General features: G+C 33.1%; 39 non-coding genes across 39 annotated transcripts; all 39 read right to left on the bottom strand.

Moving 5' to 3' along the window:
• Window positions 1–181: 181 nt before the first annotated feature.
• Window positions 182–253, bottom strand: trnaq-cug (transfer RNA glutamine (anticodon CUG)). The gene has a single exon. It is a non-coding gene; the product is annotated as a tRNA-Gln (tRNA).
• Window positions 254–939: 686 nt separating this feature from the next.
• trnaq-uug (transfer RNA glutamine (anticodon UUG)) lies at window positions 940–1,011 on the bottom strand. Its single transcript has one exon. It is a non-coding gene; the product is annotated as a tRNA-Gln (tRNA).
• Window positions 1,012–2,109: 1,098 nt separating this feature from the next.
• On the bottom strand, window positions 2,110–2,181 carry trnaq-cug (transfer RNA glutamine (anticodon CUG)). The gene has a single exon. It is a non-coding gene; the product is annotated as a tRNA-Gln (tRNA).
• A 306-nt stretch (window positions 2,182–2,487) lies between these two features.
• trnaq-uug (transfer RNA glutamine (anticodon UUG)) lies at window positions 2,488–2,559 on the bottom strand. Its single transcript has one exon. It is a non-coding gene; the product is annotated as a tRNA-Gln (tRNA).
• A 326-nt stretch (window positions 2,560–2,885) lies between these two features.
• trnaq-uug (transfer RNA glutamine (anticodon UUG)) lies at window positions 2,886–2,957 on the bottom strand. The gene has a single exon. It is a non-coding gene; the product is annotated as a tRNA-Gln (tRNA).
• Window positions 2,958–3,283: 326 nt separating this feature from the next.
• trnaq-uug (transfer RNA glutamine (anticodon UUG)) lies at window positions 3,284–3,355 on the bottom strand. The gene has a single exon. It is a non-coding gene; the product is annotated as a tRNA-Gln (tRNA).
• Window positions 3,356–3,679: 324 nt separating this feature from the next.
• Window positions 3,680–3,751, bottom strand: trnaq-cug (transfer RNA glutamine (anticodon CUG)). Its single transcript has one exon. It is a non-coding gene; the product is annotated as a tRNA-Gln (tRNA).
• Window positions 3,752–4,453: 702 nt separating this feature from the next.
• On the bottom strand, window positions 4,454–4,525 carry trnaq-cug (transfer RNA glutamine (anticodon CUG)). The gene has a single exon. It is a non-coding gene; the product is annotated as a tRNA-Gln (tRNA).
• Window positions 4,526–4,832: 307 nt separating this feature from the next.
• Window positions 4,833–4,904, bottom strand: trnaq-cug (transfer RNA glutamine (anticodon CUG)). Its single transcript has one exon. It is a non-coding gene; the product is annotated as a tRNA-Gln (tRNA).
• Window positions 4,905–5,211: 307 nt separating this feature from the next.
• On the bottom strand, window positions 5,212–5,283 carry trnaq-cug (transfer RNA glutamine (anticodon CUG)). Its single transcript has one exon. It is a non-coding gene; the product is annotated as a tRNA-Gln (tRNA).
• A 702-nt stretch (window positions 5,284–5,985) lies between these two features.
• On the bottom strand, window positions 5,986–6,057 carry trnaq-cug (transfer RNA glutamine (anticodon CUG)). The gene has a single exon. It is a non-coding gene; the product is annotated as a tRNA-Gln (tRNA).
• A 686-nt stretch (window positions 6,058–6,743) lies between these two features.
• Window positions 6,744–6,815, bottom strand: trnaq-cug (transfer RNA glutamine (anticodon CUG)). The gene has a single exon. It is a non-coding gene; the product is annotated as a tRNA-Gln (tRNA).
• A 700-nt stretch (window positions 6,816–7,515) lies between these two features.
• Window positions 7,516–7,587, bottom strand: trnaq-cug (transfer RNA glutamine (anticodon CUG)). Its single transcript has one exon. It is a non-coding gene; the product is annotated as a tRNA-Gln (tRNA).
• Window positions 7,588–7,894: 307 nt separating this feature from the next.
• Window positions 7,895–7,966, bottom strand: trnaq-cug (transfer RNA glutamine (anticodon CUG)). Its single transcript has one exon. It is a non-coding gene; the product is annotated as a tRNA-Gln (tRNA).
• Window positions 7,967–8,273: 307 nt separating this feature from the next.
• On the bottom strand, window positions 8,274–8,345 carry trnaq-cug (transfer RNA glutamine (anticodon CUG)). Its single transcript has one exon. It is a non-coding gene; the product is annotated as a tRNA-Gln (tRNA).
• A 324-nt stretch (window positions 8,346–8,669) lies between these two features.
• Window positions 8,670–8,741, bottom strand: trnaq-cug (transfer RNA glutamine (anticodon CUG)). The gene has a single exon. It is a non-coding gene; the product is annotated as a tRNA-Gln (tRNA).
• A 702-nt stretch (window positions 8,742–9,443) lies between these two features.
• trnaq-cug (transfer RNA glutamine (anticodon CUG)) lies at window positions 9,444–9,515 on the bottom strand. The gene has a single exon. It is a non-coding gene; the product is annotated as a tRNA-Gln (tRNA).
• Window positions 9,516–10,596: 1,081 nt separating this feature from the next.
• Window positions 10,597–10,668, bottom strand: trnaq-cug (transfer RNA glutamine (anticodon CUG)). Its single transcript has one exon. It is a non-coding gene; the product is annotated as a tRNA-Gln (tRNA).
• A 307-nt stretch (window positions 10,669–10,975) lies between these two features.
• trnaq-cug (transfer RNA glutamine (anticodon CUG)) lies at window positions 10,976–11,047 on the bottom strand. The gene has a single exon. It is a non-coding gene; the product is annotated as a tRNA-Gln (tRNA).
• Window positions 11,048–11,354: 307 nt separating this feature from the next.
• Window positions 11,355–11,426, bottom strand: trnaq-cug (transfer RNA glutamine (anticodon CUG)). Its single transcript has one exon. It is a non-coding gene; the product is annotated as a tRNA-Gln (tRNA).
• A 1,458-nt stretch (window positions 11,427–12,884) lies between these two features.
• Window positions 12,885–12,956, bottom strand: trnaq-uug (transfer RNA glutamine (anticodon UUG)). The gene has a single exon. It is a non-coding gene; the product is annotated as a tRNA-Gln (tRNA).
• A 325-nt stretch (window positions 12,957–13,281) lies between these two features.
• Window positions 13,282–13,353, bottom strand: trnaq-cug (transfer RNA glutamine (anticodon CUG)). Its single transcript has one exon. It is a non-coding gene; the product is annotated as a tRNA-Gln (tRNA).
• A 686-nt stretch (window positions 13,354–14,039) lies between these two features.
• trnaq-cug (transfer RNA glutamine (anticodon CUG)) lies at window positions 14,040–14,111 on the bottom strand. Its single transcript has one exon. It is a non-coding gene; the product is annotated as a tRNA-Gln (tRNA).
• A 702-nt stretch (window positions 14,112–14,813) lies between these two features.
• trnaq-cug (transfer RNA glutamine (anticodon CUG)) lies at window positions 14,814–14,885 on the bottom strand. Its single transcript has one exon. It is a non-coding gene; the product is annotated as a tRNA-Gln (tRNA).
• A 686-nt stretch (window positions 14,886–15,571) lies between these two features.
• trnaq-cug (transfer RNA glutamine (anticodon CUG)) lies at window positions 15,572–15,643 on the bottom strand. Its single transcript has one exon. It is a non-coding gene; the product is annotated as a tRNA-Gln (tRNA).
• Window positions 15,644–16,344: 701 nt separating this feature from the next.
• trnaq-cug (transfer RNA glutamine (anticodon CUG)) lies at window positions 16,345–16,416 on the bottom strand. The gene has a single exon. It is a non-coding gene; the product is annotated as a tRNA-Gln (tRNA).
• A 307-nt stretch (window positions 16,417–16,723) lies between these two features.
• Window positions 16,724–16,795, bottom strand: trnaq-cug (transfer RNA glutamine (anticodon CUG)). Its single transcript has one exon. It is a non-coding gene; the product is annotated as a tRNA-Gln (tRNA).
• A 685-nt stretch (window positions 16,796–17,480) lies between these two features.
• Window positions 17,481–17,552, bottom strand: trnaq-cug (transfer RNA glutamine (anticodon CUG)). The gene has a single exon. It is a non-coding gene; the product is annotated as a tRNA-Gln (tRNA).
• A 321-nt stretch (window positions 17,553–17,873) lies between these two features.
• On the bottom strand, window positions 17,874–17,945 carry trnaq-uug (transfer RNA glutamine (anticodon UUG)). Its single transcript has one exon. It is a non-coding gene; the product is annotated as a tRNA-Gln (tRNA).
• A 685-nt stretch (window positions 17,946–18,630) lies between these two features.
• trnaq-uug (transfer RNA glutamine (anticodon UUG)) lies at window positions 18,631–18,702 on the bottom strand. Its single transcript has one exon. It is a non-coding gene; the product is annotated as a tRNA-Gln (tRNA).
• A 322-nt stretch (window positions 18,703–19,024) lies between these two features.
• trnaq-uug (transfer RNA glutamine (anticodon UUG)) lies at window positions 19,025–19,096 on the bottom strand. The gene has a single exon. It is a non-coding gene; the product is annotated as a tRNA-Gln (tRNA).
• A 326-nt stretch (window positions 19,097–19,422) lies between these two features.
• Window positions 19,423–19,494, bottom strand: trnaq-uug (transfer RNA glutamine (anticodon UUG)). Its single transcript has one exon. It is a non-coding gene; the product is annotated as a tRNA-Gln (tRNA).
• A 326-nt stretch (window positions 19,495–19,820) lies between these two features.
• Window positions 19,821–19,892, bottom strand: trnaq-uug (transfer RNA glutamine (anticodon UUG)). Its single transcript has one exon. It is a non-coding gene; the product is annotated as a tRNA-Gln (tRNA).
• Window positions 19,893–20,575: 683 nt separating this feature from the next.
• On the bottom strand, window positions 20,576–20,647 carry trnaq-uug (transfer RNA glutamine (anticodon UUG)). The gene has a single exon. It is a non-coding gene; the product is annotated as a tRNA-Gln (tRNA).
• A 307-nt stretch (window positions 20,648–20,954) lies between these two features.
• trnaq-uug (transfer RNA glutamine (anticodon UUG)) lies at window positions 20,955–21,026 on the bottom strand. Its single transcript has one exon. It is a non-coding gene; the product is annotated as a tRNA-Gln (tRNA).
• Window positions 21,027–22,124: 1,098 nt separating this feature from the next.
• On the bottom strand, window positions 22,125–22,196 carry trnaq-cug (transfer RNA glutamine (anticodon CUG)). The gene has a single exon. It is a non-coding gene; the product is annotated as a tRNA-Gln (tRNA).
• A 306-nt stretch (window positions 22,197–22,502) lies between these two features.
• On the bottom strand, window positions 22,503–22,574 carry trnaq-uug (transfer RNA glutamine (anticodon UUG)). The gene has a single exon. It is a non-coding gene; the product is annotated as a tRNA-Gln (tRNA).
• Window positions 22,575–22,900: 326 nt separating this feature from the next.
• trnaq-uug (transfer RNA glutamine (anticodon UUG)) lies at window positions 22,901–22,972 on the bottom strand. Its single transcript has one exon. It is a non-coding gene; the product is annotated as a tRNA-Gln (tRNA).
• Window positions 22,973–23,298: 326 nt separating this feature from the next.
• On the bottom strand, window positions 23,299–23,370 carry trnaq-uug (transfer RNA glutamine (anticodon UUG)). Its single transcript has one exon. It is a non-coding gene; the product is annotated as a tRNA-Gln (tRNA).
• Window positions 23,371–23,444: the final 74 nt, after the last annotated feature.

Raw genomic sequence — 23,444 nt, 5'->3', positions numbered from 1 at the left:
GTACTTTATTTTTGTGGATTAACAGGGAAGTGCATAGAATTTTTGGGGGGAATTAATTTCGTTGCAAGAAGCCAATAAAATGCAGGCATTTTCTGGGCTGTGTGTGGTTTTTAATCTATTGGTTTGATGCAGTGAAATTTATAGGTCCATGTAACAAGCATGGAGAGTGGGTTGGGTTTCAAGGTTCTACTGAGATTTGAACTCAGACTACTGGATTCAGAGTCCAGAGTGCTAACCATTACACCATAGAACCCTATGAGCAACTGCAGTTTTTGATAAGGAAAATTGTTATAACTTGGAAATAATGAATGAATTCATGAAATGAATTAGAAAATTAGCTGACCAAGAATAAGATTTATGATTTAAATAAATGTTATTCGTCAAAAAAAATACATTAACAGGGAAGTGCATAGAATATTTTTTGGGAATTAACAATTTCGTTGCAAGAAGCCAATAAAAAGGAGGCATGTTCTGGGCTGTTTGTGGTTTTTAATCTATTGGTTTGATGCAGTGAAATATATAGGTCCATATAACAATGATGGAGAGTGGGTTTGGCTTCAAGGTTCTACTGAGATTTGAACTCAGACTACTGGATTCAAAGTCCAGAGTGCTAACCATTACAACATAGATCCCTATGAGCAATTGCAGTTTTTGATAAGGAAAATTGTTATAACTGGGAAATAATGAATGAATTCATGAAATGAATTAGAAAATTAGCGAACCAAGATTACGATTTATGATTTAAATAAATGTTATTCGTCAAAAAAAAATACATTAACAGGGAATTGCATAGAATATTTTTTGGAATTAACAATTTCGTTGCAAGAAGCCAATAAAATGGAGGCATGTTCTGGGCTGTGTGTGGTTTTTAATCTATTGGTTTGATGCAGTGAAATATGAAGACCCATGTAACAAGCATGGAGAGTGGGTTGGGTTTTAAGGTTCTACTGAGATTTGAACTCAGACTACTGGATTCAAAGTCCAGAGTGCTAACCATTACACCATAGAACCCTATTAGCAACTGCAGTTTTTGATAAGGAAAACTGTTATAACTTGGAAATCATAAATCAATTCATGGAATGAGTTAGAAAATTAGCTGACCAAGATTATGATTTATGATTTAAATAAATATTATTTGTAAAAAGAAATTATGTACTTTATTTTTGTGGATTAACAGGGAAGTGCATAGAATTTTTTTGGGAATTAACAATTTCGTTGCAAGAAGCCAATAAAATGAGAACATTTTCTGGGCTGTGTGTGGTTTTTAATCTATTGGTTTGATGCAGTGAAATGTGTAGGTCCATGTAACAAGCATGGAGAGTGGGTTGGGTTTGAAGGTTCTACTGAAATTTGAACTCAGACTACTGGATTCAGAGTCCAGAGTGCTAACCATTACACCATAGAACCCTATGAGCAACTGCAGTTTTTGATAAGGGAAATTGTTATAACTGGGAAATAATGAATGAATTCATGAAATGATATAGAAAACTAGCTGACCAAGATTAAGATTTATGATTTGAATAAATGTTATTTGTCAAAAAAAATTATGTACTTTATTTTTGTGGATTAACAGGGAAGTGCATAGAATTTTTTGGGGGAATTAATTTCGTTGCAAGAAGGCAATAAAATGTGAGCATTTTCTGGGCTGTGTGTGGTTTTTAATCTATTGGTTTGATGCAGTGAAATGTGTAGATCCTTCTAACGAGGATGGAGAGTGGGTTGAGTTTTAAGGTTCTACTGAAATTTGAACTCAGACTACTGGATTCAGAGTGCAGAGTGCTAACCATTACACCATAGAACCCTATGAGCAACTGCAGTTTTTGATAAGGAAAATTGTTATAACTGGGAAATAATGAATGAATTCATGAAATGAATTAGAAAATTAGCGGACCAAGATTACGATTTATGATTTAAATAAATGTTATTCGTCAAAAAAAAATACATTAACAGGGAATTGCATAGAATATTTTTTGGAAATAACAATTTCGTTGCAAGAAGCCAATAAAATGGAGGCATGTTCTGGGCTGTGTGTGGTTTTTAATCTATTGGTTTTGATGCAGTGAAATGGGAAGATCTGTGTAACAAGCATGGAGAGTGGGTTGGGTTTCAAGGTTCTACTGAGATTTGAACTCAGACTACTGGATTCAGAGTCCAGAGTGCTAACCATTACACCATAGAACCCTATGAGCAACTGCAGTTTTTGATAAGGGAAACTGTTATAACTGGGAAATAATGAATGAATTCATGAAATGAATTAGAAAATTAGCGAACCAAGATTACGATTTATGATTTAAATAAATGTTATTCGTCAAAAAAAATACATTAACAGGGAATTGCATAGAATATTTTTTGGAATTAACAATTTCGTTGCAAGAGGCCAATAAAATGCAGGCATTTTCTGGGCTGTGTGTGGTTTTTAATCTATTGGTTTGATGCAGTGAAATGTATAAGTCCATGTAACAAGCATGGAGAGTGGGTTGGGTTTCAAAGTTCTACTGAGATTTGAACTCAGACTACTGGATTCAATGTCCAGAGTGCTAACCATTACACCATAGAACCCTATGAACAACTGCAGATTTTGATAAGGAAAATTGTTATAACTGGGAAATAATGAATGAATTCATGAAATCAATTAGAAAATTAGCTGACCAAGAATAAGATTTATGATTTAAATAAATTTTATTTGTTAAAAAAAAATTATGTAATATTTTTTTTGTAGATTAACAGGGAAGTGCATAGAATATTTTTTGGAATTAACAATTTCGTTGCAAGAAGCCAATAAAATGCAGGCATGTTCTGGGCTGTGTGTGGTTTTTAATCTATTGGTTTGATGCAGTGAAATGTGAAGATCCATGTAACAAGGATGGAGAGTGGGTTGGGTTTCAAGGTTCTACTGAGATTTGAACTCAGACTACTGGATTCAAAGTCCAGAGTGCTACCCATTACACCATAGAACCCTATGAACAACTGCAGATTTTGATAAGGAAAATTGTTATAACTGGGAAATAATGAATGAATTCATGAAATCAATTAGAAAATTAGCTGACCAAGAATAAGATTTATGATTTAAATAAATTTTATTTGTTAAAAAAAAATTATGTAATATTTTTTTTGTAGATTAACAGGGAAGTGCATAGAATATTTTTTGGAATTAACAATTTCGTTGCAAGAAGCCAATAAAATGCAGGCATGTTCTGGGCTGTGTGTGGTTTTTAATCTATTGGTTTGATGCAGTGAAATGTGAAGATCCATGTAACAAGGATGGAGAGTGGGTTGGGTTTCAAGGTTCTACTGAGATTTGAACTCAGACTACTGGATTCAAAGTCCAGAGTGCTAACCATTACACCATAGAACCCTATGAACAACAGCAAATTTTGATAAGGAAAATTGTTATAACTGGGAAATAATGAATGAATTCATGAAATCAATTAGAAAATTAGCTGACCAAGAATAAGATTTATGATTTAAATAAATGTTATTTGTAAAAAAAAATTATGTACTTTATTTTTGTGGATTAACAGGGAAGTGCATAGAATTTTTTTGGGAATTAACAATTTCGTTGCAAGAAGCCAATAAACTGAGAGCATTTTCTGGGCTGTGTGTGGTTTTTCATCTAGTGGTTTGATGCAGTGAAATGTGTATATCCATATAACAATGATGGATAATGGGTTGGGTTTTAAGGTTCTACTGAGATTTTAACTCAGACTACTGGATTCAGAGTCCAGAGTGCTAACCATTACACCATAGAACCCTATGAGCAACTGCAGTTTTTGATAAGGAAAATTGTTATAACTGGGAAATAATGAATGAATTCATGAAATGAATTAGAAAACTAGCTGACCAAGATTAAGATTTATGATTTAAATAAATAATGTTTGTAAAAAGAAAAAATGTACTTTATATGTAGATTAACAGGGAAGTGCATAGAATATTCTTTGGGAATTATCAATTTTGTTGCAAGTAGCCAATAAAATGCAGGCATTTTCTGGGCTGTGTGTGGCTTTTAACCTATTGGTTTGATGCAGTGAAATGTGAAGATCCATGTAACAAGGACGGAGAGTGGGTTTGGCTTCAAGGTTCTACTGAGATTTGAACTCAGACTACTGGATTCGAAGTCCAGAGTGCTAACCATTACAACATAGATCCCTATGAGCAATTGCAGTTTTTGATAAGGAAAATTGTTATAACTGGGAAATAATGAATGAATTCATGAAATGAATTAGAAAATTAGCGAACCAAGATTACGATTTATGATTTAAATAAATGTTATTCGTCAAAAAAAAATACATTAACAGGGAATTGCATAGAATATTTTTTGGAATTAACAATTTCGTTGCAAGAAGCCAATAAAAGGCAGGCATTTTCTGGGCTGTGTGTGGTTTTTAATCTATTGGTTTGATGCAGTGAAATGTATAGGTCCATGTAACAAGCATTGAGAGTGGGTTTGGTTTCAAGGTTCTACTGAGATTTGAACTCAGACTGCTGGATTCAGAGTCCAGAGTGCTAACCATTACACCATAGAACCCTATGAGCAACTGCAGTTTTTGATAAGGAAAATTGTTATAACGTGAAAATATTGAATGAATTCATGAAATGAATTAGAAAATTAGCTGACCAAGATTACGATTTATGATTTAAATAAATGTTATTTGTCAAAAAAAATACATTAACAGGGAAGTGCATAGAATATTTTTTGGGAATTAACAATTTCGTTGCAAGAAACCAATAAAATGGAGGCATGTTCTGGGCTGTGTGTGGTTTTTAATCTATTGGTTTGATGCAGTGAAATGTATAGGTCCATGTAACAAGGATGGAGAGTGGGTTGGGTTTCAAGGTTCTACTGAGATTTGAACTCAGACTACTGGATTCAGAGTCCAGAGTGCTAACCATTACACCATAGAACCCTATGAGCAACTGCAGTTTTTGATAAGGAAAATTGTTATAACTTGGAAATAATGAATGAATTCATGAAATGAATTAGAAAATTAGCTGACCAAGAATAAGATTTATGATTTAAATAAATGTTATTCGTCAAAAAAAATACATTAACAGGGAAGTGCATAGAATATTTTTTGGGAATTAACAATTTCGTTGCAAGAAGCCAATAAAAAGGAGGCATGTTCTGGGCTGTTTGTGGTTTTTAATCTATTGGTTTGATGCAGTGAAATGTGAAGATCCATGTAACAAGCATGGAGAGTGGGTTGGGTTTCAAGGTTCTACTGAGATTTGAACTCAGACTACTGGATTCAGAGTCCAGAGTGCTAACCATTACACCATAGAACCCTATGAGCAACTGCAGTTTTTGTTAAGGAAAAGTGTTATAACTGGGAAATAATGAATGAATTCATGAAATGAATTAGAAAATTAGCGAACCAGGATTACGATTTATGATTTAAATAAATGTTATTCGTCAAAAAAAAATACATTAACAGGGAATTGCATAGAATATTCTTTGGGAATTAACAATTTTGTTGCAAGTAGCCAATAAAATGCAGGCATTTTCTGGGCTGTGTGTGGCTTTTAACCTATTGGTTTGATGCAGTGAAATGTGAAAATCCATGTAACAAGGATGGAGAGTGGGTTTGGTTTCAATGTTCTACTGAGATTTGAACTCAGACTACTGGATTCAGAGTCCAGAGTGCTAACCATTACACCATAGAACCCTATAAGCAACTGCAGTTTTTGATAAGGAAAATTGTTATAACTGGGAAATAATGAATGAATTCATGAAATGAGATAGAAAACTAGCTGACCAAGATTACGATTTATGATTTGAATAAATGTTATTTGTAAAAAAAAATTATGTACTTTATTTTTGTGGATTAACAGGGAAGTGCATAGAATTTTTGGGGGGAATTAATTTCGTTGCAAGAAGCCAATAAAATGCAGGCATTTTCTGGGCTGTGTGTGGTTTTTAATCTATTGGTTTGATGCAGTGAAATTTATAGGTCCATGTAACAAGCATGGAGAGTGGGTTGGGTTTCAAGGTTCTACTGAGATTTGAACTCAGACTACTGGATTCAGAGTCCAGAGTGCTAACCATTACACCATAGAACCCTATGAGCAACTGCAGTTTTTGATAAGGAAAATTGTTATAACTTGGAAATAATGAATGAATTCATGAAATGAATTAGAAAATTAGCTGACCAAGAATAAGATTTATGATTTAAATAAATGTTATTCGTCAAAAAAAATACATTAACAGGGAAGTGCATAGAATATTTTTTGGGAATTAACAATTTCGTTGCAAGAAGCCAATAAAAAGGAGGCATGTTCTGGGCTGTTTGTGGTTTTTAATCTATTGGTTTGATGCAGTGAAATATATAGGTCCATATAACAATGATGGAGAGTGGGTTTGGCTTCAAGGTTCTACTGAGATTTGAACTCAGACTACTGGATTCAAAGTCCAGAGTGCTAACCATTACAACATAGATCCCTATGAGCAATTGCAGTTTTTGATAAGGAAAATTGTTATAACTGGGAAATAATGAATGAATTCATGAAATGAATTAGAAAATTAGCGAACCAAGATTACGATTTATGATTTAAATAAATGTTATTCGTCAAAAAAAAATACATTAACAGGGAATTGCATAGAATATTTTTTGGAATTAACAATTTCGTTGCAAGAAGCCAATAAAAGGCAGGCATTTTCTGGGCTGTGTGTGGTTTTTAATCTATTGGTTTGATGCAGTGAAATGTATAGGTCCATGTAACAAGCATTGAGAGTGGGTTTGGTTTCAAGGTTCTACTGAGATTTGAACTCAGACTGCTGGATTCAGAGTCCAGAGTGCTAACCATTACACCATAGAACCCTATGAGCAACTGCAGTTTTTGATAAGGAAAATTGTTATAACGTGAAAATATTGAATGAATTCATGAAATGAATTAGAAAATTAGCTGACCAAGATTACGATTTATGATTTAAATAAATGTTATTTGTCAAAAAAAATACATTAACAGGGAAGTGCATAGAATATTTTTTGGGAATTAACAATTTCGTTGCAAGAGGCAAATAAAATGCAGGCATTTTCTGGGCTGTGTGTGGTTTTTAATCTATTGGTTTGATGCAGTGAAATGTATAAGTCCATGTAACAAGCATGGAGAGTGGGTTGGGTTTCAAGGTTATACTGAGATTTGAACTCAGACTACTGGATTCAGAGTCCAGAGTGCTAACCATTACACCATAGAACCCTATGAGCAACTGCAGTTTTTGATATGGAAAATTGTTATAACTTGGAAATAATGAATGAATTCATGAAATGAGATAGAAAACTAGCTGACCAAGATTACGATTTATGATTTGAATAAATGTTATTTGTAAAAAAAATTATGTACTTTATTTTTGTGGATTAACAGGTAAGTGCATAGAATTTTTTTGGGGTATTAATTTCGTTGCAAGAAGCCAATAAAATGTGAGCATTTTCTGGGCTGTGTGTGGTTTTTAATCTATTGGTTTGATGCAGTGAAATGTGTAGATCCATCTAACGAAGACGGAGAGTGGGTTGAGTTTTAAGGTTCTACTGAAATTTGAACTCAGACAACTGGATTCAGAGTCCAGAGTGCTAACCATTACACCATAGAACCCTATGAGCAACTGCACTTTTTGATAAGGAAAATTGTTATAACTGGGAAATAATGAATGAATTCATGAAATGAATTAGAAAATTAGCTGACCAAGATTACGATTTATGATTTAAATAAATGTTATTCGTCAAAAAAAAATACATTAACAGGGAATTGCATAGAATATTTTTTGGAATTAACAATTTCGTTGCAAGAAGCCAATAAAATGCAGGCATTTTCTGGGCTGTGTGTGGTTTTTAATCTATTGGTTTGATGCAGTGAAATGTATAGGTCCATGTAACAAGCATTGAGAGTGGGTTGGGTTTCAAGGTTCTACTGAGATTTGAACTCAGACTACTGGATTCAGAGTCCAGAGTGCTAACCATTACACCATAGAACCCTATGAGCAACTGCAGTTTTTGATAAGGAAAATTGTTATAACTGGGAAATAATGAATGAATTCATGAAATGAATTAGAAAATTAGCGAACCAAGATTACGATTTATGATTTAAATAAATGTTATTCGTCAAAAAAAAATACATTAACAGGGAATTGCATAGAATATTTTTTGGAATTAACAATTTCGTTGCAAGAAGCCAATAAAAAGGAAGCATTTTCTGGGCTTTGTGTGGTTTTTAATCTATTGGTTTGATGCAGTGAAATGTATAGGTCCATGTAACAAGCATAGAGAGTGGGTTGGGTTTCAAGGTTCTACTGAGATTTGAACTCAGACTACTGGATTCAGAGTCCAGAGTGCTAACCATTACACCATAGAACCCTATGAACAACTGCAGTTTTTGATAAGGAAAACTGTTATAACTTGGAAATATTAAATCAATTCATGGAATGAATTAGAAAATTAGCTGACCAAGATTATGATTTATGATTTAAATAAATTTTATTTGTAAAAGAAAATTATGTTGTTTATTTTTGTGGATTAACGGGAAAGTGCATAGAATTTTTTTGGGAATTAACAATTTCGTTGCAAGAAGCCAATAAAATAAGAACATTTTCTGGGCTGTGTGTGGTTTTTAATCTATTGGTTTGATGCAGTGAAATATATAGGTCCATATAACAATGATGGAGAGTGGGTTTGGCTTCAAGGTTCTACTGAGATTTGAACTCAGACTACTGGATTCAGAGTCCAGAGTGCTAACCATTACACCATAGAACCCTATGAGCAACTGCAGTTTTTGATAAGGAAAATTGTTATAACTGGGAAATAATGAATGAATTCATGAAATGAATTAGAAAACTAGCTGACCAAGATTAAGATTTATGATTTAAAAAAATGTTATTTGTAAAAAAAAATTATGTAATATTTTTTTTGTAGATTAACAGGGAAGTGCATAGAATATTTTTTGGAATTAACAATTTCGTTGCAAGAAGCCAATAAAAAGGAGGCATGTTCTGGGCTGTGTGTGGTTTTTAATCTATTGGTTTGATGCAGTTAAATGTGTAGATCCATGTAAAAAACACACATAAGTAGAGTTTCAAGATTCTACTGAGATTTGAACGCAGACTACTGGATTCAGAGTCCAGAGTGCTAACCATTACACCATGGAACCCTATAAGCAACCGCAGTTTTTGAAAAGAAAAATTGTTATGACTTGGAAATAATGAATGAATTCATGAAATGAATTAGAAAATTAGCTGACCAAGATTACGATTTATGATTTAAATAAATGTTATTTGTCAAAAAAAAATACATTAACAGGGAAGTGCATAGAATATTTTTTGGGAATTAACAATTTCGTTGCAAGAAGCCAATAAAATGGAGGCATGTTCTGGGCTGTGTGTGGTTTTTAATCTATTGGTTTGATGAAGTGAAATGTGTATATCCATATAACAATGATGGAGAGTGGGTTGGGTTTTAAGGTTCTACTGAGATTTGAACTCAGACTACTGGATTCAGAGTCCAGAGTGCTAACCATTACACCATAGCACCCTATGAGCAACTGCAGTTTTTGATAAGGAAAATTGTTATAACTGGGAAATAATGAACGAATTCATGAAATGAATTAGAAAATTAGCGAACCAAGATTACGATTTATGATTTAAATAAATGTTATTTGTCAAAAAAAAATACATTAACAGGGAATTGCATAGAATATTTTTTGGAATTAACAATTTCGTTGCAAGAAGCCAATAAAAAGGAGGCATGTTCTGGGCTGTGTGTGGTTTTTAATCTATTGGTTTGATGCAGTGAAATGTATAGGTCCATATAACAACGATGGAGAATGGGATGGGTTTTAAGGTCCTACTGAGATTTGAACTTAGACTACTGGATTCAGAGTCCAGAGTGCTAACCATTACACCATAGAACCCTATGAGCAACTGCAGTTTTTGATAAGGAAAATTGTTATAACTGGGAAATAATGAATGAATTCATGAAATGAATTAGAAAATTAGCGAACCAAGATTACGATTTATGATTTAAATAAATGTTATTCGTCAAAAAAAAATACATTAACAGGGAATTGCATAGAATATTCTTTGGGAATTATCAATTTTGTTGCAAGTAGCCAATAAAATGCAGGCATTTTCTGGGCTGTGTGTGGCTTTTAACCTATTGGTTTGATGCAGTGAAATGTGAAAATCCATGTAACAAGGATGGAGAGTGGGTTTGGTTTCAATGTTCTACTGAGATTTGAACTCAGACTACTGGATTCAGAGTCCAGAGTGCTAACCATTACACCATAGAACCCTATAAGCAACTGCAGTTTTTGATAAGGAAAATTGTTATAACTGGGAAATAATGAATGAATTCATGAAATGAGATAGAAAACTAGCTGACCAAGATTACGATTTATGATTTGAATAAATGTTATTTGTAAAAAAAAATTATGTACTTTATTTTTGTGGATTAACAGGGAAGTGCATAGAATTTTTGGGGGGAATTAATTTCGTTGCAAGAAGCCAATAAAATGCAGGCATTTTCTGGGCTGTGTGTGGTTTTTAATCTATTGGTTTGATGCAGTGAAATTTATAGGTCCATGTAACAAGCATGGAGAGTGGGTTGGGTTTCAAGGTTCTACTGAGATTTGAACTCAGACTACTGGATTCAGAGTCCAGAGTGCTAACCATTACACCATAGAACCCTATGAGCAACTGCAGTTTTTGATAAGGAAAATTGTTATAACTTGGAAATAATGAATGAATTCATGAAATGAATTAGAAAATTAGCTGACCAAGAATAAGATTTATGATTTAAATAAATGTTATTCGTCAAAAAAAATACATTAACAGGGAAGTGCATAGAATATTTTTTGGGAATTAACAATTTCGTTGCAAGAAGCCAATAAAAAGGAGGCATGTTCTGGGCTGTTTGTGGTTTTTAATCTATTGGTTTGATGCAGTGAAATATATAGGTCCATATAACAATGATGGAGAGTGGGTTGTGTTTCAAGGTTCTACTGAGATTTGAACTCAGACTACTGGATTCAGAGTCCAGAGTGCTAACCATTACACCATAGAACCCTATGAGCAACTGCAGTCTTTGTTAAGGAAAAGTGTTATAACTGGGAAATAATGAATGGATTCATGAAATGAATTAGAAAATTAGCGGACCAAGATTACGATTTATGATTTAAATAAATGTTATTCGTCAAAAAAAAATACATTAACAGGGAATTGCATAGAATATTTTTTGGAATTAACAATTTCGTTGCAAGAGGCAAATAAAATGCAGGCATTTTCTGGGCTGTGTGTGGTTTTTAATCTATTGGTTTGATGCAGTGAAATGTATAAGTCCATGTAACAAGCATGGAGAGTGGGTTGTGTTTCAAGGTTCTACTGAGATTTGAACTCAGACTACTGGATTCAGAGTCCAGAGTGCTAACCATTACACCATAGAACCCTATGAGCAACTGCAGTTTTTGATATGGAAAATTGTTATAACTTGGAAATAATGAATGAATTCATGAAATTAATTAAAAAATTAGCGGACCAAGATTACGATTTATGATTTAAATAAATGTTATTCGTCAAAAAAAATACATTAACAGGGAATTGCATAGAATATTTTTTGGAATTAACAATTTCGTTGCAAGAAGCCAATAAAATGCAGGCATTTTCTGGGCTGTGTGTGGTTTTTAATCTATTGGTTTGATGCAGTGAAATGTGTAGGTCCATGTAACAAGCATGGAGAGTGGGTTGGGTTTGAAGGTTCTACTGAAATTTGAACTCAGACTACTGGATTCAGAGTCCAGAGTGCTAACCATTACACCATAGAACCCTATGAGCAACTGCAGTTTTTGATAAGGGAAATTGTTATAACTGGGAAATAATGAATGAATTCATGAAATGAGATAGAAAACTAGCTGACCAAGATTAAGATTTATGATTTGAATAAATGTTATTTGTCAAAAAAAATTATGTACTTTATTTTTGTGGATTAACAGGGAAGTGCATAGAATTTTTTGGGGGAATTAATTTCGTTGCAAGAAGGCAATAAAATGTGAGCATTTTCTGGGCTGTGTGTGGTTTTTAATCTATTGGTTTGATGCAGTGAAATGTGTAGATCCATCTAACGAGGATGGAGAGTGGGTTGAGTTTTAAGGTTCTACTGAAATTTGAACTCAGACTACTGGATTCAAAGTCCAGAGTGCTAACCATTACAACATAGATCCCTATCAGCAATTGCAGTTTTTGATAAGGAAAATTGTTATAACTGGGAAATAATGAATGAATTCATGAAATGAATTAGAAAATTAGCGAACCAAGATTACGATTTATGATTTAAATAAATGTTATTCGTCAAAAAAAAATACATTAACAGGGAATTGCATAGAATATTTTTTGGAATTAACAATTTCGTTACAAGAAGCCAATAAAAGGCAGGCATTTTCTGGGCTGTGTGTGGTTTTTAATCTATTGGTTTGATGCAGTGAAATGTATAGGTCCATGTAACAAGCATTGAGAGTGGGTTTGGTTTCAAGGTTCTACTGACATTTGAACTCAGACTGCTGGATTCAGAGTCCAGAGTGCTAACCATTACACCATAGAACCCTATGAGCAACTGCAGTTTTTGATAAGGAAAATTGTTATAACGTGAAAATATTGAATGAATTCATGAAATGAATTAGAAAATTAGCTGACCAAGATTACGATTTATGATTTAAATAAATGTTATTTGTCAAAAAAAATACATTAACAGGGAAGTGCATAGAATATTTTTTGGGAATTAACAATTTCGTTGCAAGAAACCAATAAAATGGAGGCATGTTCTGGGCTGTGTGTGGTTTTTAATATATTGGTTTGATGCAGTGAAATGTATAGGTCCATGTAACAAGCATAGAGAGTGGGTTGGGTTTCAAGGTTCTACTGAGATTTGAACTCAGACTACTGGATTCAAAGTCCAGAGTGCTAACCATTACACCATAGAACCCAATTAGCAACTGCAGATTTTGATAAGGAAAATTGTTATAACTGGGAAATAATGAATGAATTCATGAAATCAATTAGAAAATTAGCTGACCAAGAATAAGATTTATGATTTAAATAAATTTTATTTGTTAAAAAAAATTATGTAATATTTTTTTTGTAGATTAACAGGGAAGTGCACAGAATATTTTTTGGAATTAACAATTTCGTTGCAAGAAGCCAATAAAATGCAGGCATTTTCTGGGCTGTGTGTGGTTTTTAATCTATTGGTTTGATGCAGTGAAATGTATACGTCCATGTAACAAGGATGGAGAGTGGGTTGGGTTTCAAGGTTCTACTGAGATTTGAACTCAGACTACTGGATTCAGAGTCCAGAGTGCTAACCATTACACCATAGAACCCTATGAGCAACTGCAGTTTTTGATAAGGAAAATTGTTATAACTGGGAAATAATGAATGAATTCATGAAATGAATTAGAAAATTAGCGAACCAAGATTACGATTTATGATTTAAATAAATGTTATTCGTCAAAAAAAAATACATTAACAGGGAATTGCATAGAATATTTTTTGGAATTAACAATTTCGTTGCAAGAAGCCAATAAAATGCAGGCATGTTCTGGGCTGTGTGTGGTTTTTAATCTATTGGTTTGATGCAGTGAAATGTGAAAATCCATGTAACAAGGATGGAGAGTGGGTTTGGTTTCAATGTTCTACTGAGATTTGAACTCAGACTACTGGATTCAGAGTCCAGAGTGCTAACCATTACACCATAGAACCCTATGAGCAACTGCAGTTTTTGATAAGGAAAATTGTTATAACTGGGAAATAATGAATGAATTCATGAAATGAATTAGAAAATTAGCGAACCAAGATTACGATTTATGATTTAAATAAATGTTATTCGTCAAAAAAAAATACATTAACAGGGAATTGCATAGAATATTTTTTGGAATTAACAATTTCGTTGCAAGAAGCCAATAAAAAGGAGGCATTTTTTGGGCTTTGTGTGGTTTTTAATCTATTGGTTTGATGCAGTGAAATGTATAGGTCCATGTAACAAGCATAGAGAGTGGGTTGGGTTTCAAGGTTCTACTGAGATTTGAACTCAGACTACTGGATTCAGAGTCCAGAGTGCTAACCATTACACCATAGAACCCTATGAGCAACTGCAGTTTTTGATAAGGAAAATTGTTATAACTTGGAAATAATGAATGAATTCATGAAATGAATTAGAAAATTAGCTGACCAAGAATAAGATTTATGATTTAAATAAATGTTATTCGTCAAAAAAAAATACATTAACAGGGAATTGCATAGAATATTCTTTGGGAATTAACAATTTTGTTGCAAGTAGCCAATAAAATGCAGGCATTTTCTGGGCTGTGTGTGGCTTTTAACCTATTGGTTTGATGCAGTGAAATGTGAAAATCCATGTAACAAGGATGGAGAGTGGGTTTGGTTTCAATGTTCTACTGAGATTTGAACTCAGACTACTGGATTCAGAGTCCAGAGTGCTAACCATTACACCATAGAACCCTATAAGCAACTGCAGTTTTTGATAAGGAAAATTGTTATAACTGGGAAATAATGAATGAATTCATGAAATGAGATAGAAAACTAGCTGACCAAGATTACGATTTATGATTTGAATAAATGTTATTTGTAAAAAAAAATTATGTACTTTATTTTTGTGGATTAACAGGGAAGTGCATAGAATTTTTGGGGGGAATTAATTTCGTTGCAAGAAGCCAATAAAATGCAGGCATTTTCTGGGCTGTGTGTGGTTTTTAATCTATTGGTTTGATGCAGTGAAATTTATAGGTCCATGTAACAAGCATGGAGAGTGGGTTGGGTTTCAAGGTTCTACTGAGATTTGAACTCAGACTACTGGATTCAGAGTCCAGAGTGCTAACCATTACACCATAGAACCCTATGAGCAACTGCAGTTTTTGATAAGGAAAATTGTTATAACTTGGAAATAATGAATGAATTCATGAAATGAATTAGAAAATTAGCTGACCAAGAATAAGATTTATGATTTAAATAAATGTTATTCGTCAAAAAAAATACATTAACAGGGAAGTGCATAGAATATTTTTTGGGAATTAACAATTTCGTTGCAAGAAGCCAATAAAAAGGAGGCATGTTCTGGGCTGTTTGTGGTTTTTAATCTATTGGTTTGATGCAGTGAAATATATAGGTCCATATAACAATGATGGAGAGTGGGTTTGGCTTCAAGGTTCTACTGAGATTTGAACTCAGACTACTGGATTCAAAGTCCAGAGTGCTAACCATTACAACATAGATCCCTATGAGCAATTGCAGTTTTTGATAAGGAAAATTGTTATAACTGGGAAATAATGAATGAATTCATGAAATGAATTAGAAAATTAGCGAACCAAGATTACGATTTATGATTTAAATAAATGTTATTCGTCAAAAAAAAATACATTAACAGGGAATTGCATAGAATATTTTTTGGAATTAACAATTTCGTTGCAAGAAGCCAATAAAAGGCAGGCATTTTCTGGGCTGTGTGTGGTTTTTAATCTATTGGTTTGATGCAGTGAAATGTATAGGTCCATGTAACAAGCATTGAGAGTGGGTTTGGTTTCAAGGTTCTACTGAGATTTGAACTCAGACTGCTGGATTCAGAGTCCAGAGTGCTAACCATTACACCATAGAACCCTATGAGCAACTGCAGTTTTTGATAAGGAAAATTGTTATAACGTGAAAATATTGAATGAATTCATGAAATGAATTAGAAAATTAGCTGACCAAGATTACGATTTATGATTTAAATAAATGTTATTTGTCAAAAAAAATACATTAACAGGGAAGTGCATAGAATATTTTTTGGGAATTAACAATTTCGTTGCAAGAGGCAAATAAAATGCAGGCATTTTCTGGGCTGTGTGTGGTTTTTAATCTATTGGTTTGATGCAGTGAAATGTATAAGTCCATGTAACAAGCATGGAGAGTGGGTTGGGTTTCAAGGTTATACTGAGATTTGAACTCAGACTACTGGATTCAGAGTCCAGAGTGCTAACCATTACACCATAGAACCCTATGAGCAACTGCAGTTTTTGATATGGAAAATTGTTATAACTTGGAAATAATGAATGAATTCATGAAATGAGATAGAAAACTAGCTGACCAAGATTACGATTTATGATTTGAATAAATGTTATTTGTAAAAAAAAATTATGTACTTTATTTTTGTGGATTAACAGGTAAGTGCATAGAATTTTTTTGGGGTATTAATTTCGTTGCAAGAAGCCAATAAAATGTGAGCATTTTCTGGGCTGTGTGTGGTTTTTAATCTATTGGTTTGATGCAGTGAAATGTGTAGATCCATCTAACGAAGACGGAGAGTGGGTTGAGTTTTAAGGTTCTACTGAAATTTGAACTCAGACAACTGGATTCAGAGTCCAGAGTGCTAACCATTACACCATAGAACCCTATGAGCAACTGCACTTTTTGATAAGGAAAATTGTTATAACTGGGAAATAATGAATGAATTCATGAAATGAATTAGAAAATTAGCGGACCAAGATTACGATTTATGATTTAAATAAATGTTATTCGTCAAAAAAAAATACATTAACAGGGAATTGCATAGAATATTTTTTGGAATTAACAATTTCGTTGCAAGAAGCCAATAAAATGCAGGCATTTTCTGGGCTGTGTGTGGTTTTTAATATATTGGTTTGATGCAGTGAAATGTATAAGTCCATGTAACAAGCATGGAGAGGGGGTTGGGTTTCAAGGTTCTACTGAGATTTGAACTCAGACTACTGGATTCAGAGTCCAGAGTGTTAACCATTACACCATAGAACCCTATGAGCAACTGCAGTTTTTGATAAGGAAAATTGTTATAACTGGGAAATAATGAATGAATTCATGAAATTAATTAAAAAATTAGCGGACCAAGATTACGATTTATGATTTAAATAAATGTTATTCGTCAAAAAAAATACATTAACAGGGAATTGCATACAATATTTTTTGGAATTAACAATTTCGTTGCAAGAAGCCAATAAAATGCAGGCATTTTCTGGGCTGTGTGTGGTTTTTAATCTATTGGTTTGATGCTGTGAAATGTATAGGTCCATGTAACAAGCATAGAGAGTGGGTTGGGTTTCAAGGTTCTACTGAGATTTGAACTCAGACTACTGGATTCAGAGTCAAGAGTGCTAACCATTACACCATAGAACCCTATGAGCAACTGCAGTTTTTGATAAGGAAAATTGTTATAACTGGGAAATAATGAATGAATTCATGAAATGAATTAGAAAATTAGCGGACCAAGATTACGATTTATGATTTAAATAAATGTTATTCGTCAAAAAAAAATACATTAACAGAGAATTGCATTGAATAGTTTTTGGAATTAACAATTTCGTTGCAAGAAGCCAATAAAATGCAGGCATTTTCTGGGCTGTGTGTGGTTTTTAATCTATTGGTTTGATGCAGTGAAATGTATAAGTCCATGTAACAAGCATGGAGAGTGGGTTGGGTTTCAAGGTTCTACTGAGATTTGAACTCAGACTACTGGATTCAGAGTCCAGAGTGCTAACCATTACACCATAGAACCCTATGAGCAACTGCAGTTTTTGATAAGGAAAATTGTTATAACTGTGAAATAATGAATGAATTCATGGAATGAGATAGAAAACTAGCTGACCAAGATTACGATTTATGATTTGAATAAATGTTATTTGTAAAAAAAAATTATGTACTTTATTTTTGTGGATTAACAGGGAAGTGCATAGAATATTTTTTGGAATTAACAATTTCGTTGCAAGAAGCCAATAAAATGCAGGCATTTTCTGGGCTGTGTGTGGTTTTTAATCTATTGGTTTGATACAGTGAAATGTGTAGATCCATGTAAAAAACACACATAAGTAGAGTTTATAGATTCTACTGAGATTTGAACTCAGACTACTGGATTCAAAGTCCAGAGTGCTAACCATTACACCATAGAACCCTATTAGCAACTGCAGTTTTTGATAAGGAAAATTGTTATAACTGGGAAATAATGAATCAATTCATAAAATGAATTAGAAAATTAGCGAACCAAGATTACGATTTATGATTTGAATAAATGTTATTCGTCAAAAAAAAATACATTAACAGGGAAGTGCATAGAATATTTTTTGGGAATTAACAATTTCGTTGCAAGAAGCCAATAAAATGGAGGCATGTTCTGGGCTGTGTGTAGTTTTTAATCTATTGGTTTGATGCAGTGAAATGTGTACATCCATATTAAAAACACACATAAGTATAGTTTCAAGATTTTACTGAGATTTGAACGCAGACTACTGGATTCAAAATCCAGAGTGCTAACCATTACACCATGGAACCCTATTAGCAACTGCAGTTTTTGATAAGGAAAATTGTTATAACTGGGAAATAATGAATCAATTCATAAAATGAATTAGAAAATTAGCGAACCAAGATTACGATTTATGATTTGAATAAATGTTATTCGTCAAAAAAAAATACATTAACAGGGAAGTGCATAGAATATTTTTTGGGAATTAACAATTTCGTTGCAAGAAGCCAATAAAATGGAGGCATGTTCTGGGCTGTGTGTGGTTTTTAATCTATTGGTTTGATGCAGTGAAATGTGAAGATCTGTGTAACAGGCATAGAGAGTGGGTTGCGTTTCAAGGTTCTACTGAGATTTGAACTCAGACTACTGGATTCAAAGTCCAGAGTGCTAACCATTACACCATAGAACCCTATTAGCAACTGCAGTTTTTGATAAGGAAAACTGTTATAACTTGGAAATCATAAATCAATTCATGGAATGAGTTAGAAAATTAGCTGACCAAGATTATGATTTATGATTTAAATAAATATTATTTGTAAAAAGAAATTATGTACTTTATTTTTGTGGATTAACAGGGAAGTGCATAGAATTTTTTGGGGGAATTAATTTCGTTGCAAGAAGGCAATAAAATGTGAGCATTTTCTGGGCTGTGTGTGGTTTTTAATCTATTGGTTTGATGCAGTGAAATGTGTAGATCCATCTAACGAGGAAGGAGAGTGGGTTGGGTTTCAAGGTTCTACTGAGATTTGAACTCAGACTACTGGATTCAAAGTCCAGAGTGCTAACCATTACACCATAGAACCCTATGAACAACTGCAGATTTTGATAAGGAAAATTGTTATAACTGGGAAATAATGAATGAATTCATGAAATCAATTAGAAAATTAGCTGACCAAGAATAAGATTTATGATTTAAATAAATTTTATTTGTTAAAAAAAAATTATGTAATATTTTTTTTGTAGATTAACAGGGAAGTGCATAGAATATTTTTTGGAATTAACAATTTCGTTGCAAGAAGCCAATAAAATGCAGGCATGTTCTGGGCTGTGTGTGGTTTTTAATCTATTGGTTTGATGCAGTGAAATGTGAAGATCCATGTAACAAGGATGGAGAGTGGGTTGGGTTTCAAGGTTCTACTGAGATTTGAACTCAGACTACTGGATTCAAAGTCCAGAGTGCTAACCATTACACCATAGAACCCTATGAACAACTGCAAATTTTGATAAGGAAAATTGTTATAACTGGGAAATAATGAATGAATTCATGAAATCAATTAGAAAATTAGCTGACCAAGAATAAGATTTATGATTTAAATAAATTTTATTTGTTAAAAAAAAATTATGTAATATTTTTTTTGTAGATTAACAGGGAAGTGCATAGAATATTTTTTGGAATTAACAATTTCGTTGCAAGAAGCCAATAAAATGCAGGCATGTTCTGGGCTGTGTGTGGTTTTTAATCTATTGGTTTGATGCAGTGAAATGTGAAGATCCATGTAACAAGGATGGAGAGTGGGTTGGGTTTCAAGGTTCTACTGAGATTTGAACTCAGACTACTGGATTCAAAGTCCAGAGTGCTAACCATTACACCATAGAACCCTATGAACAACTGCAAATTTTGATAAGGAAAATTGTTATAACTGGGAAATAATGAATGAATTCATGAAATCAATTAGAAAATTAGCTGACCAAGATTACGATTTATGATTTGAATAAATGTTATTCGTCAAAAAAAAATACATTAACAGGGAAGTGCATAGAATATTTTTTGGAATTAACAATTTCGTTGCAAGAAGCCAATAAAATGCAGGCATGTTCTGGGCTGTGTGTGGTTTTTAATCTATTGGTTTGATGCAGTGAAATGTGAAGATCCATGTAAAAAACACACATAAGTAGAGTTTCAAGATTCTACTGAGATTTGAAGGCAGACTACTGGATTCAGATTCCAGAGTGCTAACCATTACACCATGGAACCCTATGAGCAACTGCAGTTTTTGAAAAGGAAAATTGTTATAACTTGGAAATAATGAATGAATTCATGAAATGAATTAGAAAATTAGCTGACCAAGATTACGATTTATGATTTAAATAAATGTTATTTGTCAAAAAAAAAACATTAACAGGGAAGTGCATAGAATATTTTTTGGGAATTAACAATTTCGTTGCAAAAAGCCAATAAAAAGGAGGCATTTTCTGGGCTGTGTGTGGTTTTTAATCTATTGGTTTGATGCAGTGAAATGTGAAGATCCATGTAACAAGGATGGAGAGTGGGTTGGGTTTCATGGTTCTACTGAGATTTGAACTCAGACTACTGGATTCAAAGTCCAGAGTGCTAACCATTACACCATAGAACCCTATGAGCAACTGCAGTTTTTGATAAGGAAAATTGTTATAACTGGGAAATAATGAATCAATTCATGAAATGAATTAGAAAATTAGCGAACCAAGATTACGATTTATGATTTGAATAAATGTTATTCGTCAAAAAAAAATACATTAACAGGGAATTGCATAGAATATTTTTTGGAATTAACAATTTCGTTGCAAGAAGCCAATAAAATGGAGGCATGTTCTGGGCTGTGTGTGGTTTTTAATCTATTGGTTTGATGCAGTGAAATGTGAAGACCCATGTAACAAGCATGGAGAGTGGGTTGGGTTTTAAGGTTCTACTGAGATTTGAACTCAGACTACTGGATTCAAAGTCCAGAGTGCTAACCATTACACCATAGAACCCTATTAGCAACTGCAGTTTTTGATAAGGAAAACTGTTATAACTTGGAAATCATAAATCAATTCATGGAATGAGTTAGAAAATTAGCTGACCAAGATTATGATTTATGATTTAAATAAATATTATTTGTAAAAAGAAATTATGTACTTTATTTTTGTGGATTAACAGGGAAGTGCATAGAATTTTTTTGGGAATTAACAATTTCGTTGCAAGAAGCCAATAAAATGAGAACATTTTCTGGGCTGTGTGTGGTTTTTAATCTATTGGTTTGATGCAGTGAAATGTGTAGGTCCATGTAACAAGCATGGAGAGTGGGTTGGGTTTGAAGGTTCTACTGAAATTTGAACTCAGACTACTGGATTCAGAGTCCAGAGTGCTAACCATTACACCATAGAACCCTATGAGCAACTGCAGTTTTTGATAAGGGAAATTGTTATAACTGGGAAATAATGAATGAATTCATGAAATGAGATAGAAAACTAGCTGACCAAGATTAAGATTTATGATTTGAATAAATGTTATTTGTCAAAAAAAATTATGTACTTTATTTTTGTGGATTAACAGGGAAGTGCATAGAATTTTTTGGGGGAATTAATTTCGTTGCAAGAAGGCAATAAAATGTGAGCATTTTCTGGGCTGTGTGTGGTTTTTAATCTATTGGTTTGATGCAGTGAAATGTGTAGATCCATCTAACGAGGATGGAGAGTGGGTTGAGTTTTAAGGTTCTACTGAAATTTGAACTCAGACTACTGGATTCAGAGTGCAGAGTGCTAACCATTACACCATAGAACCCTATGAGCAACTGCAGTTTTTGATAAGGAAAATTGTTATAACTGGGAAATAATGAATGAATTCATGAAATGAATTAGAAAATTAGCGGACCAAGATTACGATTTATGATTTAAATAAATGTTATTCGTCAAAAAAAAATACATTAACAGGGAATTGCATTGAATATTTTTTGGAAATAACAATTTCGTTGCAAGAAGCCAATAAAATGGAGGCATGTTCTGGGCTGTGTGTGGTTTTTAATCTATTGGTTTTGATGCAGTGAAATGGGAAGATCTGTGTAACAAGCATGGAGAGTGGGTTGGGTTTCAAGGTTCTACTGAGATTTGAACTCAGACTACTGGATTCAGAGTCCAGAGTGCTAACCATTACACCATAGAACCCTATGAGCAACTGCAGTTTTTGATAAGGGAAACTGTTATAACTGGGAAATAATGAATGAATTCATGAAATGAATTAGAAAATTAGCGAACCAAGATTACGATTTATGATTTAAATAAATGTTATTCGTCAAAAAAAATACATTAACAGGGAATTGCATAGAATATTTTTTGGAATTAACAATTTCGTTGCAAGAGGCCAATAAAATGCAGGCATTTTCTGGGCTGTGTGTGGTTTTTAATCTATTGGTTTGATGCAGTGAAATGTATAAGTCCATGTAACAAGCATGGAGAGTGGGTTGGGTTTCAAAGTTCTACTGAGATTTGAACTCAGACTACTGGATTCAATGTCCAGAGTGCTAACCATTACACCATAGAACCCTATGAACAACTGCAGATTTTGATAAGGAAAATTGTTATAACTGGGAAATAATGAATGAATTCATGAAATCAATTAGAAAATTAGCTGACCAAGAATAAGATTTATGATTTAAATAAATTTTATTTGTTAAAAAAAAATTATGTAATATTTTTTTTGTAGATTAACAGGGAAGTGCATAGAATATTTTTTGGAATTAACAATTTCGTTGCAAGAAGCCAATAAAATGCAGGCATGTTCTGGGCTGTGTGTGGTTTTTAATCTATTGGTTTGATGCAGTGAAATGTGAAGATCCATGTAACAAGGATGGAGAGTGGGTTGGGTTTCAAGGTTCTACTGAGATTTGAACTCAGACTACTGGATTCAAAGTCCAGAGTGCTAACCATTACACCATAGAACCCTATGAACAACTGCAGATTTTGATAAGGAAAATTGTTATAACTGGGAAATAATGAATGAATTCATGAAATCAATTAGAAAATTAGCTGACCAAGAATAAGATTTATGATTTAAATAAATTTTATTTGTTAAAAAAAAATTATGTAATATTTTTTTTGTAGATTAACAGGGAAGTGCATAGAATATTTTTTGGAATTAACAATTTCGTTGCAAGAAGCCAATAAAATGCAGGCATGTTCTGGGCTGTGTGTGGTTTTTAATCTATTGGTTTGATGCAGTGAAATGTGAAGATCCATGTAACAAGGATGGAGAGTGGGTTGGGTTTCAAGGTTCTACTGAGATTTGAACTCAGACTACTGGATTCAAAGTCCAGAGTGCTAACCATTACACCATAGAACCCTATGAACAACTGCAAATTTTGATAAGGAAAATTGTTATAACTGGGAAATAATGAATGAATTCATGAAATCAAT

This window comes from Oryzias latipes, chromosome 6 (genome assembly GCF_053564925.1).
Source record: "Oryzias latipes strain Hd-rR chromosome 6, Olatipes_Hd-rR_3.1".
Lineage (NCBI taxonomy): Eukaryota > Metazoa > Chordata > Actinopteri > Beloniformes > Adrianichthyidae > Oryzias > Oryzias latipes.
The sequence above is the reverse complement of the archived record's forward strand: the minus strand, read 5'-3'. Positions and strand labels throughout refer to the sequence as shown.